The sequence below is a fragment of the Heteronotia binoei genome, chromosome 1 (assembly GCF_032191835.1).
Source record: "Heteronotia binoei isolate CCM8104 ecotype False Entrance Well chromosome 1, APGP_CSIRO_Hbin_v1, whole genome shotgun sequence".
NCBI lineage: Eukaryota > Metazoa > Chordata > Lepidosauria > Squamata > Gekkonidae > Heteronotia > Heteronotia binoei.
Window position 1 is genome coordinate 27,705,422 of NC_083223.1, and position 13,681 is coordinate 27,719,102.

Genomic DNA, 13,681 nt, shown 5'->3' on the forward strand with positions numbered 1-13,681 from the left:
CACGACGACATCGCTGGCATCACTTTGGACCACAAATGGTTTTAACTCATTGGGGTGAATCAGAATGGGTTCACTGGTGAACAATCTCTTTAACTTCGTGAATGCCTCTTGACAGCTTTCTGTCCAATTTAATTTTGCTCCCGGCCGCTTGGCCTCGGGATCTCTCCCTTTCGATAAGGAGGCCCATCAAGGGGAGCATGGTGTGGGCAAACCGTTGTATAAAATTATGGTAAAAATTTGCAAATTCGATAAAGGATTGGAGCTGTCTACATGTCCTCAGGGGTTCCCAATCTAGTACTGCTTGTATTTTAATGGGTTCCATTGCCAAATCCCTCCCCAACACTTGGTAGCCCAGGTAATCCAATTCCGTCTTATGAAACTCACACTTGGATAGTTTCGCATACAGTTGATTTTCATAGAAGGTTGCTAAGACTTTCCTCACCAATTTTACTTGTGAGGGGAGGTCCTTGGAATAAATAATTATATCATCCAGGCACACCAGTACCCCTCGGTACAAATACTTTCGCAGGACTTCATTTATGAAGTTCATGAAGACTCCCGGGGCCCGTTGCAATCCGAATGGCATGACTAAGTACTCAAATTGCCCCATTAGTGTGTTAAATACCGTTTTCCATTCGTCTCCCTCTTTTATGCATACCCAGAAGTAAGCGTCTCTCAGATCCAGCTTGCTAAAAATCTTTCCCTCTGACATGGTGCTTAATAGGTCCTTTATGAGGGGTATGGGGTATGAATTTGATGTCAAAATCGCGTTGATCCCCCTAAAATCTGTAAATAGCATAAGCCCCCTGTCCTTTTTCCTAAAAAGCACTGGGGTGGCGTGGGGGGCCGTGACCAGCCTAATGAACCCAATTTTTAGGTTCTTGTCTAAAAACTTGTGGAGCTTTGCTTTTTTGGCCCACCCCATGGAGTATAGTTTGGGTCTGGGAAGGCTCTGCCCCTGAATCAGCTCTATGGCACAGTCAGCATCCTGATGGGGGGGGGGGGGGAGCTCATTAGCCTCTTCTTCACTGAATACTTGTTTTAAGTCTCTGTACTCTTTCGGGATCGATCTCACCTCTTCTATAGTGAGGCATAGTTTTTCATTTAAAGGTAAGGGCCCCACTCCATGGTCCATTTGTGAGGCTTGCACCTCCATCGCTAAAGTCTGTGATTTGGTCCCCCCACTTTATGTTGGATTCATGTTTAGCCAACCATCCCACTCCCAGGACAATGTCAAATGATGATGAAGTGGCCACTACAAAAATCTCTGTGTCCCAGTGGTCTTCTATTTCCACTGGCACCCCATGGGTTTGTTCAGGGTTCCCCCTTCATTACTGTCCCATCCATCTGTTCAAATTGTATAGGATGCTGCAGAGGACTTGTAGGGAGTCCAAGAGCCTTCACTAGTTTGGGTGTGATTATGTCTCCAGTGCACCCAGAATCTAGTAGCACTTGGGCGTGTATAAAATGCTTAAGTCTAGGGTCAGTAAAGTCAGTGGGATTAAAAACAAAGTCCCTGTAATTCTCACCCTCATTGGCGCTGTTAGTTCCATAACCTGCTGCTTGGCACCTCTCAGTGCAGATCGCTCTCATTTCCCGTCGGCTCATCTGCCCAGGCGTCTTCTCCCATTTCATCGATGACGATGATCTCCTCTTCCCATGGGGTTGCAGATGCCGAGCTGCCCTTTGCTGGTTCTTTGGCTCGTCCCTCCGCCTTCTTCGCTTTGGGTGCACTGGTTTTCGGGGGGGGGGGCTCGAGGCCGCTTGGGCAAATTTGCTGCCATGTGGTTGGGGTCGCCACACCGAAAGCAGCGTCTGAGGGTGGTTGGTTTAGTTGTTTCCCTGGACTGACCTGCTTTCCACCCTTCTACTTTTACCCCTGGCCGAGACTCATGTCCCCCCTTACCTCCTTGCTGCTGTTGACGTTGGAGAGCCACTCTCTTCATGTTAGTTTCCACTTCCCCCACCAGTTGCACCCACCCTATCAGTGAGGTAGGGCGAGCTTGTTGGAGGGCTCAATCTAGCATGCTGGCATTCAGCCTCCTCTGGAACTGCTCGATTTTCATCTGCTCGTTCCACCCTTGTACTTTAGTTGCGTTGGGCCGAAACTCTGCTGCATACTCTCTTACTGCTTTGGATCCCTGTTGTAGGTCTCTCAGGGTCAACAGCACTTGAGTCTCTTACAGGGGATCTTCATATTGCGTTAACAGCGCTCGCAGGAATGCTGCCACCATGTCTAGTTCAGGGCTCCGGGTTTCGTACAGACTCACGTACCATCTCTTGGCAGCCCCCTTTAGTTTGGAGCCTAAGTAATCCACTTGGCTAAAACACATTGGGGAAGGTGTGCCCCCAATAGAACATAAAACTGTTAGCTTGTATTGAAAAGTACTCCATCTCCTCAGGGTCCTCGTCGAAGGTGGCATCTAGCTCACGGCCCCGGCTGCAATCCCTTGGCGGCGGCTGAGTTTGCTGGGGTTGTTGCGGTTGTGGTTGCCCCCCTCTCAGCACCGGAGGTTGCAGTGCCCGGTCTAGCTGCCTTCTCACTTCTTGGGTCATAAAGGCGTTTGCCTGCATTTCCTCTCTGAGACCTCTGGCCATCTCCAACCTCATCGTATGGAGGGAGTCCCGTGGGTTGGGGTTTTGTTCTTCCTCCTCCTCCTCATCTGGGATTGGAATGGGACCTCGTTCTCCCCTCAGAGGTGCCTTGGTTGCTGTCATCCCCCATCTGTGTGTGTAGGGGGGATAGCGCTAAGATCGCCTCTCTCCGAGCAGGTACTTCATCCATCAGGCTAGTGGATCTTCTGGGGCCCCAATCCGTTGGGGTTATGAACAGTCGCTGTATGTGCAGCGGAGACCCTCTCCCTGCTGGCCTCCTGGCATTGAGTATGTGCCACAGAGGTTGTCTCGGGGCTGTGTCAGGTCCTTAATCTTCGCCAATCAATCGTTCTGGGTTGTCGGGGACTTCTCCATTATCTGGAGCTTTCTCCGCCATCGTGGTAGAAAGTTTCCAATTCGGTTACGTCCCCAAGTGGGATTACTCCCAATATATCAAGCCCCAATATTTCTCAATAACCAGTTCTTTGTTTTAAATCAAAGTAGTTTTATTGTTAGAAACTCAGGAGCTGTACCAAGGACACAAGCCTTGGGAGTAATGATGTACACAAAGTTACACAGTTGCTATATAGGATACCATACAGCTGCATACTTGAGTCACAGGTTCAAAGGTTACTAAACCACTATCTATTTTATTACTAAGGAATTTTAGGCTATTGGAAACATCAATCATTCTCACACTACTCTAAGAGAAGATAAGGGTTGTCTGTGTGAAACTGTGGGAGAGGCAACTTGAAGGTAATGCCAGCCAGGCTGTAGCATAAACATCCTAGGGCCAGATGGATTTATTACTTGCCCACTGGCTGTAAATAAGGGGGGAGCAATAGAGAGCTGGTGACCTGCTCTTTCTCTAGAAAAATACATTACAGAAATGAGCGCACTTGACAATAGGTAGGCTGATGCGTAGTCATAATACTAGTTAGCAGATTTGTCATTGGGGCAGGATTGTCAGAAAATGCAACAGTATGGGCTTCCAATTTACTAGATCACTTGAAGTGAAGGGCACATACATATATTGGGTCTCAATGCTGGGGCCAGGCTGTTGAGGGATGTGGACTTCCCAAAGGGGACCTAACAGTGAGCCCTCTGTGCCAGATATAAAACCTGGAAAAGTTGAGGGGGAGACCGTGGAAGAACTGGAAGTTTGCTCAGTACTGGGAGAGAGTTCAGTGTTGGAGCTCAAGGGGTGAACTAAAACCTGCAGCTAAACTCTGGCTGGTAGACACAGGTGTGGAGTAACGAGGGGCTTTTGCAAGATGCGATTGCTCCAAAAGCAACTGCGGGACTGGATTTAGAGTTCACAGAGATCTTGCTCACCCTTTTGCAGCACCGGCTCCCTCATTCACCTCTACTTCCTGGTTCTCTTCATCAAAGGACTCTGGAGTGCCTTTAACTGGCTGCACTTGGCTCTCGCCATCAGCCTCACCTTCCGCTGCCCCGGCATCTTCTCCAGCTGGCGGCATTGGGAGAGGTGGGTACACTGGAACAAATGGCATGGGACTGGCCAAGGGGTCTTCGGGTCCAGTCTCTAACACTGGGGGCTTTCCCTTTTTTGAAGGGATTGTTGTTTGTATTAACACATCTCGGCGCAAAGCCATAACTTGACTTGCAGTTTTATCAGCGGCCCTCTGAACCCACTTCTTCATCCTCTATAACTTTTCTGGCCACCAGTAATACTTCTGTACTGTTGCTGCCCAACTGTCGATGTAGGGAAGCTGACTTTCGTGACTTGGGGACTGTACTACACTTTTATAAACTTGGTGAACCAAACCTTGGTCAAAGCTACCCTTGGGTGGCCATTCTACATGTAAGGCCACCCAATTTTCCTGACGTAATGCTTTCAGAGTTTCGGGAGACAGTTTGACTCCATAATCATCACAGAAATATTCCTTAAAGTTCTGACGCATGTATTCTAGCAGAGTTTTTGACTGATTTCCGCTCATGGCACCAGACATTTAGACAAGACACTTCTACGAAAAACAGCAGCCACCAGTAAAGGGTCTGGACAGCCAGGGAGCCCTGGGGGTTTTCACTTCCTCTCGTTCATGACCCAGTGAGGTCGCCCTACTGGGAAATGCACTATAGAGAGTCCACTTTCCCTTAGAGGCTGCACCTCCTCTCATTCACACACACACACCACAGAAATCCTCCCAGATCCTAGCGTCTGTGCTTCAGCACCAGAACGTAGCCTACTGAACAGGGCTTAAGGGGTGATCAGACCCTTCTTCTCTCCTAAGGAGAGGTAATCCAGATTCCTAGACAGTTCATACTCACAATCCTGAAGATCTTCTGATTCCCTGCACATGTCGGTTCAACCAGGTGCAGGATCTTGGTTGGCAGACCAGACACCTTCCCCCACCGGAGCGGAGAGAGCTGGACTTGATTGAAAATGTGACCGTGGCGCCTAGTCAAATCTTCCCGCCGTGAGGGTGGAAGGTGGACGGTTATGCAGCCACCTCAAGGGGAAAGAAATATCCTACCCCGTTATTTCCCGGACAATCGCACCTGGTAAATGTAGCAGAGAAATAACGAGGTCCGCACAGAATTTTTGGTATGAAGCAAGGTTTTACTCTGGTACCAAAGCAGAACTCAATTGGGCAGCACAGCCCCCAAAACTGAACTGACTCCCCCCAAATACACACCATTTTCTTAACAAACAAGCAAGCAGGCACACAGGCTTATCTGATTTTAACAACCCCACCTTCGCGGAGTTCTTTCTGGTAAAATTCCATGACATTGTTCCTTCCCTTTATCTATTACAGGAAGATGGTGTGGGGGAGGAGTTGGGCACCTTTGCAAGACGCCTCCAAGAGGCCGCTTCCCTTATCTAGTCAACCAGTTTAGGCATACACCCGCTCAGGCAGTGATCAGTGCCCCAACAGAAAGTTACATCAGACACCCTAGTTTGAAGGCAAAGCATGCTCTTATTCAATGTTGTAATAATTATAGGGGTATTAATTAATTATTCAGGGGCTCTCCTTCATTTGCAACAGTTATTGAAAACAACCCTTTTCTGGAGGGTCTTTTAGGAGTCCAGAAAGTCAAGGCTGGTTTTTCTGACTGGGACTTGCCACTTTGGTGTAGTGATTAACAATGTTCCCTCTAAGCTGCAGAGTCTTGTGAGCAAAAATTCTACTTTGTGAGCTACTGGCATTAAAGTTGTGAGCAACTGCATCAATTAGTGTGCTCTGGGGCCATCCTTCCTGAGCTAAGACAAAAACGTGTGAGTTGGAGGCTAAAAATCTGTGAGCTAGCTCATGATAACCCAGCTAGGAGGGAACACTGGTGGTTAAGTGTGCGGAATCTTATCTGAGAGAACCAGGTTTGATTCCCTACTCCTCCACTTGCAGCTGCTGGAATGGTCTTGGGTCCTTAAAAGGGCAGCTGATGTAAGAGCTCTCTCAGCCCCACCTACCTCACAGGGTGTCTGTTGTGGGGGAAGAAGATCAAGGAGATTGTAAACCACTCTGAAACTCTGATTCAGAGAGAAGAGCAGGATAATAAATCTACAGTTTTCTTCTTTCTGGCTTACACCATTTTTTTTCATGGTTAATTTTATTCTGCACTAATTTGATTAGTCCAGTAAAAGGCCTTACATTGATTTTGTTCTTGTTTCTGTAATTTTATTTTGCCAGTATCAAGACTGTCTTAGTCTGCCTTTTTTTCCTACTGGTTACCACAGGTCCCACCACCACCACTACTTTTATTGATTCTGTGTTACTATTTCACATTGCTTCAGCAGCTGCCTTGTAAGCTCTGGGTACTTTATGATGGACAGAAGGGCACTATATGCCCTTCCCATTATCTCTCTTGGACAGACAGGGCAGCCCACTTCCTTTATAAAGTCAGGGGGGGGAAGCCCACCATCTTGTGCTCTAGGGAACTGAACTGATATGTGGGGAAATCTCCATGAAAGACCTGGAGACTGCCACCTTTAGGGAGAGAGAGAGCTATTTCTTAAGGAGAAAGGGCAGCTCACTTCCTCCAAAAAAAGGGGGGGAGGCCATCCGTCCTCTCCTTTGGTAAAGTAGAAGGAGAGTGCACCTAGACAGAGGAAGCAGCCTGGGACTTGTCTTGCAATGTAAGCAGAAGGCACCCACCCCCTCCCCTACACTGCCCCCGCCAATACCCACTCTTTGCAAGGCAAGTCCCAAACTGCTTGCTCTGCTCTGCTCTGCCTTGGTTCGCTTGCTTCTTATGGAGCAGCTACTTCTTCTCCTCCCCAGGCAAGTGCACCAAGATAGAACAGACCAAGCAGCCTGGGACTTGTCCTGCAATGTAAGCAGAAGGCGCCCACCCACTCCCACTCACTGCTCCTGCTGATGCCCACTCTTTGCAAGGCAAGCCCCAAACTGCTTGCTCTGCTCTACCTTGGTCCAGTTGCTTCTTATGGAGCAGCCACTTCTTCTCCTCCTCAGGTGAGTGCACCAAGATAGAACAGACCAAGCAGCCTGGGACTTGTCTTGCAATGTAAGCAGAAGGCACCCACCCCCTCCCCTACACTGCCCCTGCCGATACCCACTCTTTGCAAGGCAAGTCCCAAACTGCTTGCTCTGCTCTACCTTGGTGCACTTGCTTCTTATGGAGCAGCCACTTCTTCTCCTCCCCAGGCGAGTGCACCAAGGTAGATGTTATGTTTGGCATTTCAGTCTTGATGTTACAACACAGCGAATGGTACAGAGGCGACCAGTGGAAGCCCACTGGTCCCCGGATGTAGCTCGCTAATATGCTCCGCCAATCAAGATCTGTGGCGGGAAGTTTAACTGGCCAGGATTGGACCTGGCCAGACGGAGGGTTGTTCCAGGGTATGTATATAATCAGGACCCGGCCCGCGTGTCCCCCCTTTGTGATGTACTCGCCAATAAGGTATGTTGCCTTCAACACGTCTCGTCACTCAGTACATTACAGTGGTGACGAAGGTGGGATCCTAGCCAGTTAACTCCCCAAGCGGACCTGGCCGGAGACGAGGAAGGCACACAGTCTAGGGAGACTGAAGTGCCCGCCGCCACTGCTGCCATGACTAACCCGAGTGTGACAACGGGCCATCTTACAGAGTTTGACCCCGCCAACCCCGATAGGTGGAAGACCTTCATGGAGCGGGTTGACTGCTACCTACGAGCAAACATGATCACGGACAACAGCCGTAAGAGAGATGTGCTCCTGAGTGTCTGCCGGAGGCCACATTCGAGATCGCAAAGGGTCTCTCAGCCCCCGTGAAGATCACGGAGAAAACGTATGAGGAGATAGTCAGACTCCTGACTGGGCACTTCTTGCCCCATCCATCCATCATCACCCGCCGATTTCTCTTCCACAAGAGGGATCAAGGGGTGGGAGAGATGGCCGCCATCTATCTCGCCGCCCTCCGCCAACTTGTGGGGAACTGCAGCTTTGACAAGCTGGATGAAGCCCTGAGGGATCAATTCGTCTGGGGCCTCCGAGACAAAAGACTGCAGCAAAAGCTCTTCGCAAAGGAGGAGCTCACCTTCCAACTTGCCTTCAACGAAGCCATCGTGTTCGAGAGAGCCACCAAAGCTTTCCACAACCCGCAAGCAGAAGCCGTCCACCAAGAGGAGATGGTGCCGGGCAACCCAGAGGAGGAGGAGGCACACCAGTTCCGTTGCCAACCAGGAATGAGGCCAAGAGCGACCAATAGGCCATGAGCGACCGAGAGACCAGCCAACACCAAGTGCGCCAGCTGTGGGGATCCACACGAGCGATGGGACTGCCCCTATCGCAACGTAGACTGCAGGAACTGTGGAAGAGTGGGCCACATAGCACGGGCTTGCTGGGCCAAGGCCACCCACAGACGCCAGTCCACCAACCACAACTCGACCAAAGACTACTCGACCACATCAGCTAGCCTGCAGGTAATGAACTTGCCACTCAACACCCCCGATAAGGTCAGGGTGTCGGTCCGAATCGAGGGCACTCCATGCCTAATGGAGCTGGACTCGGGCTCCTCCATCTCCATAATTTCGGAGGAGTCTCTAAGAAAACTTTGCCCCCGTGGCCGGTCCAGGCTGCAACCGGCTGATTTTATACTGCGGGACTTCCAAAAAAAACCCTGTACAGATTTTGGGTTGGGCCACTGTTAGGGTAGAGTTTAAGAACTTTAGGGGCAAACTGGACATACTTGTGGTCAAACGCCAGCTCACCACATTACTGGGACTGGCCTGGTTTCGACCGCTTGGTATTCAGATAGTGGGGGTGCAGCAGCTGCAAATGCAAAATTTTGAGCACGTGTGCCGGGAATTTCCGGAAATGTTTGATGGGTCCCAGGGGTGTTACAAAGGGCCTCCCATCACCTTACCCCTCGATCCCCATGTGAGATCGATAAGGCTGAAGGCCAGGCGAGTTCTGTTCGCTCTTAAGCCAAAAATAGAAGCGGAGCTAGACCGCCTCATGGCCCAGGGAGTGCTAGAACTGGTTTCCTATGCTGCCTGGGAAATACCCTTAGTCACTCCAGTGAAGCCTAATGGAGATGTGCGCATCTGCAGACTATAAGTACACAATAAATAAGGCACTTCAGGACAGTCCATACCCCGTTCCGGTGGTCAGCCACGTGCTGGCAGCACTAGAGGGCTCGAAATTTTTTGGGGAAACTGGACTTGGCCCAGGAGTACCAGCAACTCCAGGTGGACGCCGAGACAGCAGAAGCCCAGACCATTGTGACCCACAGGGGAGCTTTTTGGGTGCGGCGGTTGCAATTTGGGGTTAGTGTGGCCCCGGGGATTTTTCAGAGCATAATGACAAAGGGATCCCCGGGGTGCAGCCATTTTTCGATGACGTTTTGATCGCCGCCCCGAATGCTGTGTGAGGTATTCCGCCGTTTCCAGGCGACGGGACTTAAAGTAAAGCGGGAGAAGTGTCCCCTCGGGGTGTCGAGGGTAGAGTTCTTGGGGTTTGCAGTAGATGCCGCGGGCATCCACCCAAAGGCCGACAAGACCAGGGCCCCGGCCCCCACGTGCAAGATGGAGTTACAAAGTTTCTTGGGATTATTAAATTTCTATCATTCATTTTTGCCCCACAAAGCGGCCATCGCAGAACCCCTTCATAGGCTCCTAGATAAAAATGCCCCGTGGGTTTGGGAAAAGAAGCAGGCCGCCGCTTTTCAGGCAGTCAAGGACCTACTAGTTTCCAATGAGGTGCTCCACCATTTTGACGAATCCTTACCAGTGATTCTGGCTTGCGATGCTTCCCTGTACGGCGTAGGCACTGTCCTGGGGCACCAACTCCTGGACGGGAGGGAGGTTCCCGTGGCCTATTATTAGAGGACCCTGATCCCCACCAAGCGCAATTATGCCCAGATAGACAAGGAGGCCTTGGCAATAGTGGTGGGTGTGCATAAATTCAACGACTACATGTACAGTAGGCGTTTCACGATCGTCACGGATCATAAGCTGCTACTGGTCCTCCTCGCCCCAGACCACCAGACGCCGCAAATTCTGTCACAGTGCGTCCTGCGGTGGAATCAGTTCCTCAATTCATACACATATGCCCTGGTCCACTGCCTGGGAAAAGCTATGGGACACACTGACACCCTCAGCTGCCTGCCGCTGCCCTCTATAGACCCGGCCCACCATGTGATGCTTATAGAGACTCTACCGGAGAGGCCCCTCCACGCCGCCGAGGTAGCTAAGGCCATGGGTAGACACCGCATCCTCATCTGTGTTTTAGACTGGGTGGGGAGGGGATGTCCCGTGGGCAAACATGTCACAGAATTCAGGGCATTTGCATCATGCAGAGAAGAACTGTCCATGCACAAGGGGTGCCTTCTCTGGGGAAGCAGGGTGGTGGTCCCCTCCCATTGTGGAAACAAGTGATGGAAGCCCTACACGAAACACATCCGGGAATAGTGCAGATGAAGGCCCTGGCACGCAGATACATATGGTGGCTGAGAATGGACAAAGAGATTGACCCTGCCAAGAGTCCCGGCCTGATTCGCCCAGTGCCCCTGTCCACTGCTGGGAGACCAATAGGAGGCCATGGTCCCGGTTACACCTAGACTTTGCGGGGCCATACCAGGGCCAAATATTCTTTATTCTTGTAGATGCATACACCAAGTGGTTGGAAGTTATTCCCGTAGCTTCAACCTCCACTGTGGCATCGGTCAGAGCCTTGCATAGGGACTTTTGCACGCATGGGATTCCCGATACCCTCGTCACGGACAATGGGACCGCTTTCACCTCCCGGGAATTCCGGGAGTTCTTGAATAGATACCTCATACAGCAAATTGGGTCCGCCCCCTTCCATCCGGCCACCAACGGCCAAACAGAGAGCATGGTGTGCACCACTAAAGAGGCCCTGGGGCGCATTGTACAGGGAGATTGGGACCACCGCCTGGCAGACTTTTTATTTGATAACAGAATCACCCCAAACCCCGTCACCGGGTTAAGCCCTGCCGAGTTACTAATGGGGAGGAAGTTGATCATGAGGCTAGACAGGTTGAATCCTGACCAAGCCACGGGCCTCCGCAGTTCCTCTGAAACCAGGGAATCCTCTAGGGGGTTCTTCCCAGGGGATCCGGTGAACGCTAAGAACTTTGCAAGCGGCCCGAAGTGGTTAGCCGCCCAGGTGCTGCGGGTGACCGGGTCCCGCTCCTATGAGGTCTTGTCGGAGGGAAGCCAGATCCTAAGGAGGGATATCGACCAGCTGCGCCACCGCACTTTGCCGGAGGAACCGACAGAAATCGGGGGAACGGGGGAGAACTGACAGCAACACCCCCGGAAGCTACCCAGCCCATGCCGGCCACACCAACTATACGGGCAGAAGAGCACCACAGCGATGGGAGCGACCCCTCCCCCCAGAGGGGGGGTTCCGGAAGAGCAACAAGCGGTGGACAGTCCTCTTCCAGAGTCGCCCCAACACGAGAAACCAGCCACCCTGCCACCCACGGCGGCCGCTCCAACTCCCCAAACAACCCCGAGGAGGTCGACCAGGGAACGCAGGGCGCCAGCCTACTTGAAAGACTTTGTGTTCTGAACTAGGGGGGAGGAGTGTTATGTCTGGCATTTCAGTCTTGATGTTACAACACTGCGAACGCTACAGAGGCGACCAGTGGAAGCCCACTGGTCCCCGGATGTAGCTCACTAATACGCTCCGCCAATCAAGATCTGTGGCGGGAAATTTAACTGGCCAGGATTGGACCGCGCCAGACGGAGGGTTGTTCCGGGGTATGTATATAATCGGGACCCAGCCCGCGTGTCTCCCGTTTGTGATGTACGCGCCAATAAAGTATGTTGCCTTCAACACGTCTCGTCACTCAGTACATTACAGTAGAGCAGACCAAGCAGCCTGGGGCTTGTCCTGCAATGTAAGCAGAAAATGCCCACCCCTCCCCCACACTGCCCCCGCCGATGCCCACTCTTTGCAAGGCAAGTCCTGAACTGCTTGCTCTGCTATGCCTTGGTTCACTTCTTATGGAGCAGCCACTTCTTCTCCTCCCCAGGCGAGTGCACCAAGGTAGAGCAGACCTAGCAGCCTGGGGCTTGTCCTGCAATGTAAGCAGAAGGCACCCATCCCCTATCCTCTGCCAATGACCACTTTTTCAGTGCAGGAGCCCCTCTCTTCCCAAGGCCAGTGCACCAGGACAGAGCAGAGCAAGTGAGCCCGGGTCTAGCCTTGCTATGCAGGTGAAGTCCCCTCTCCCCCGTCCAAAGATGTCCACCCCCCCCCCAGACACACACACACACAGCTTACCAAGCAGTAATAGTCCAGCCAGGTGGTCAGGCAAGCAGAAACTCCAAGGGTGGACTCAATCTCTGCCCTTATAGGGCTGAGGGAGTGGGGTCAGATTTCAAATAAACTAGCTGATATTGTAGCCTGTGAAGCTCCAGCAATCTGGAACAGCAGAGCTGGTGATACAGACGCAGAGAACTTCACCATGTGCATGGCCTTATAAGGTAAAAATAAATAAATAATTTGTATCTTCTCTCCCGGAACATCGTTTCTGTGCGTTCCCCCTGGAAATGAGCCCCACTACAAACTGTTGAGGTCTTTTGGACACTGCCAATTGTATGAGGAATTCCCCACTTATCTTTTTGTATTTTTTGTTTGTAATTGTGGACTTTCTCATTTATTGCATTGATGCAGACTTTATTATGATAACATTAGTGTCTGGTATTGTGACCACTAATCCAGTTATTGTGTTGTATATCTGTATTTATGCAATAATTAATTGTTTATAAATATCAGAAAGAGCATTCGCATTGTTGATGGCCTGCCTACTAGAGTATTTTTTGCTTTTGTTTCACTTCTAATCTTCCAGCACCTTATCTGTTCTTCAAGAATTCTCAAAAATAATGGACACATCTGCAAGTTCTTTTAGTACACTTAGATGCAGATCATCTAGCTCCAAGGATTTAGTTTCATTTAAAGAAACTAGGTGTTTATGTACTATTACCCCTAAGCTGATCCTAGGCTGCAACTCCCTTCTCTCATCATGCGTTCTGTTTTTGCCTTATTGAGAACCGTTTTCCTCATAAAAGAAGATGAAGCAAATGTAGGAATTGAGCAGTTCTGTCTTCATCTCCAGTTACAATTTCACTTTCCTATCCCTTCCACGTCCTTCCTCTTTTTGTACATAATAAAAGAACCCTTTTTGGGGTTGTTTTTAGCATCTCTCACTAGCCTAAGCTCATAGCTTTAGCCTCCCTAACCTTTTCTCTACAAACATAGGTTATTTATTTATATTCATCCTTGGTTATAAGTCCATCCTTCCATTTCCTAAATTAGTCTTTTTTATATCTCAGGTCCTCAGAAAGCTGTTTATGAAGCCACCTTGGCTTCTTCAGGCTCCTCCCATTTTGCCTTCTCATAGGAATAATTTGTGACTGTGTCTTTAATATTTCACTTTCAGAAACTCTCACCCCTCTTGAACTCCCTTCCCCTTAAATATTTCTGGCCCTGGGATTCTACCCGGCATAACTTTAAGTATGTCAAAATTTGCTTTCCTGAACCTATACGTCTGACTACATACCTATAAGTCTGACAACATTCAGCTTTCCACTTCCCAAGGACTGTAAATTCCAAAATGACATGGTCACTACAACCCAGGGTGCCCACAATT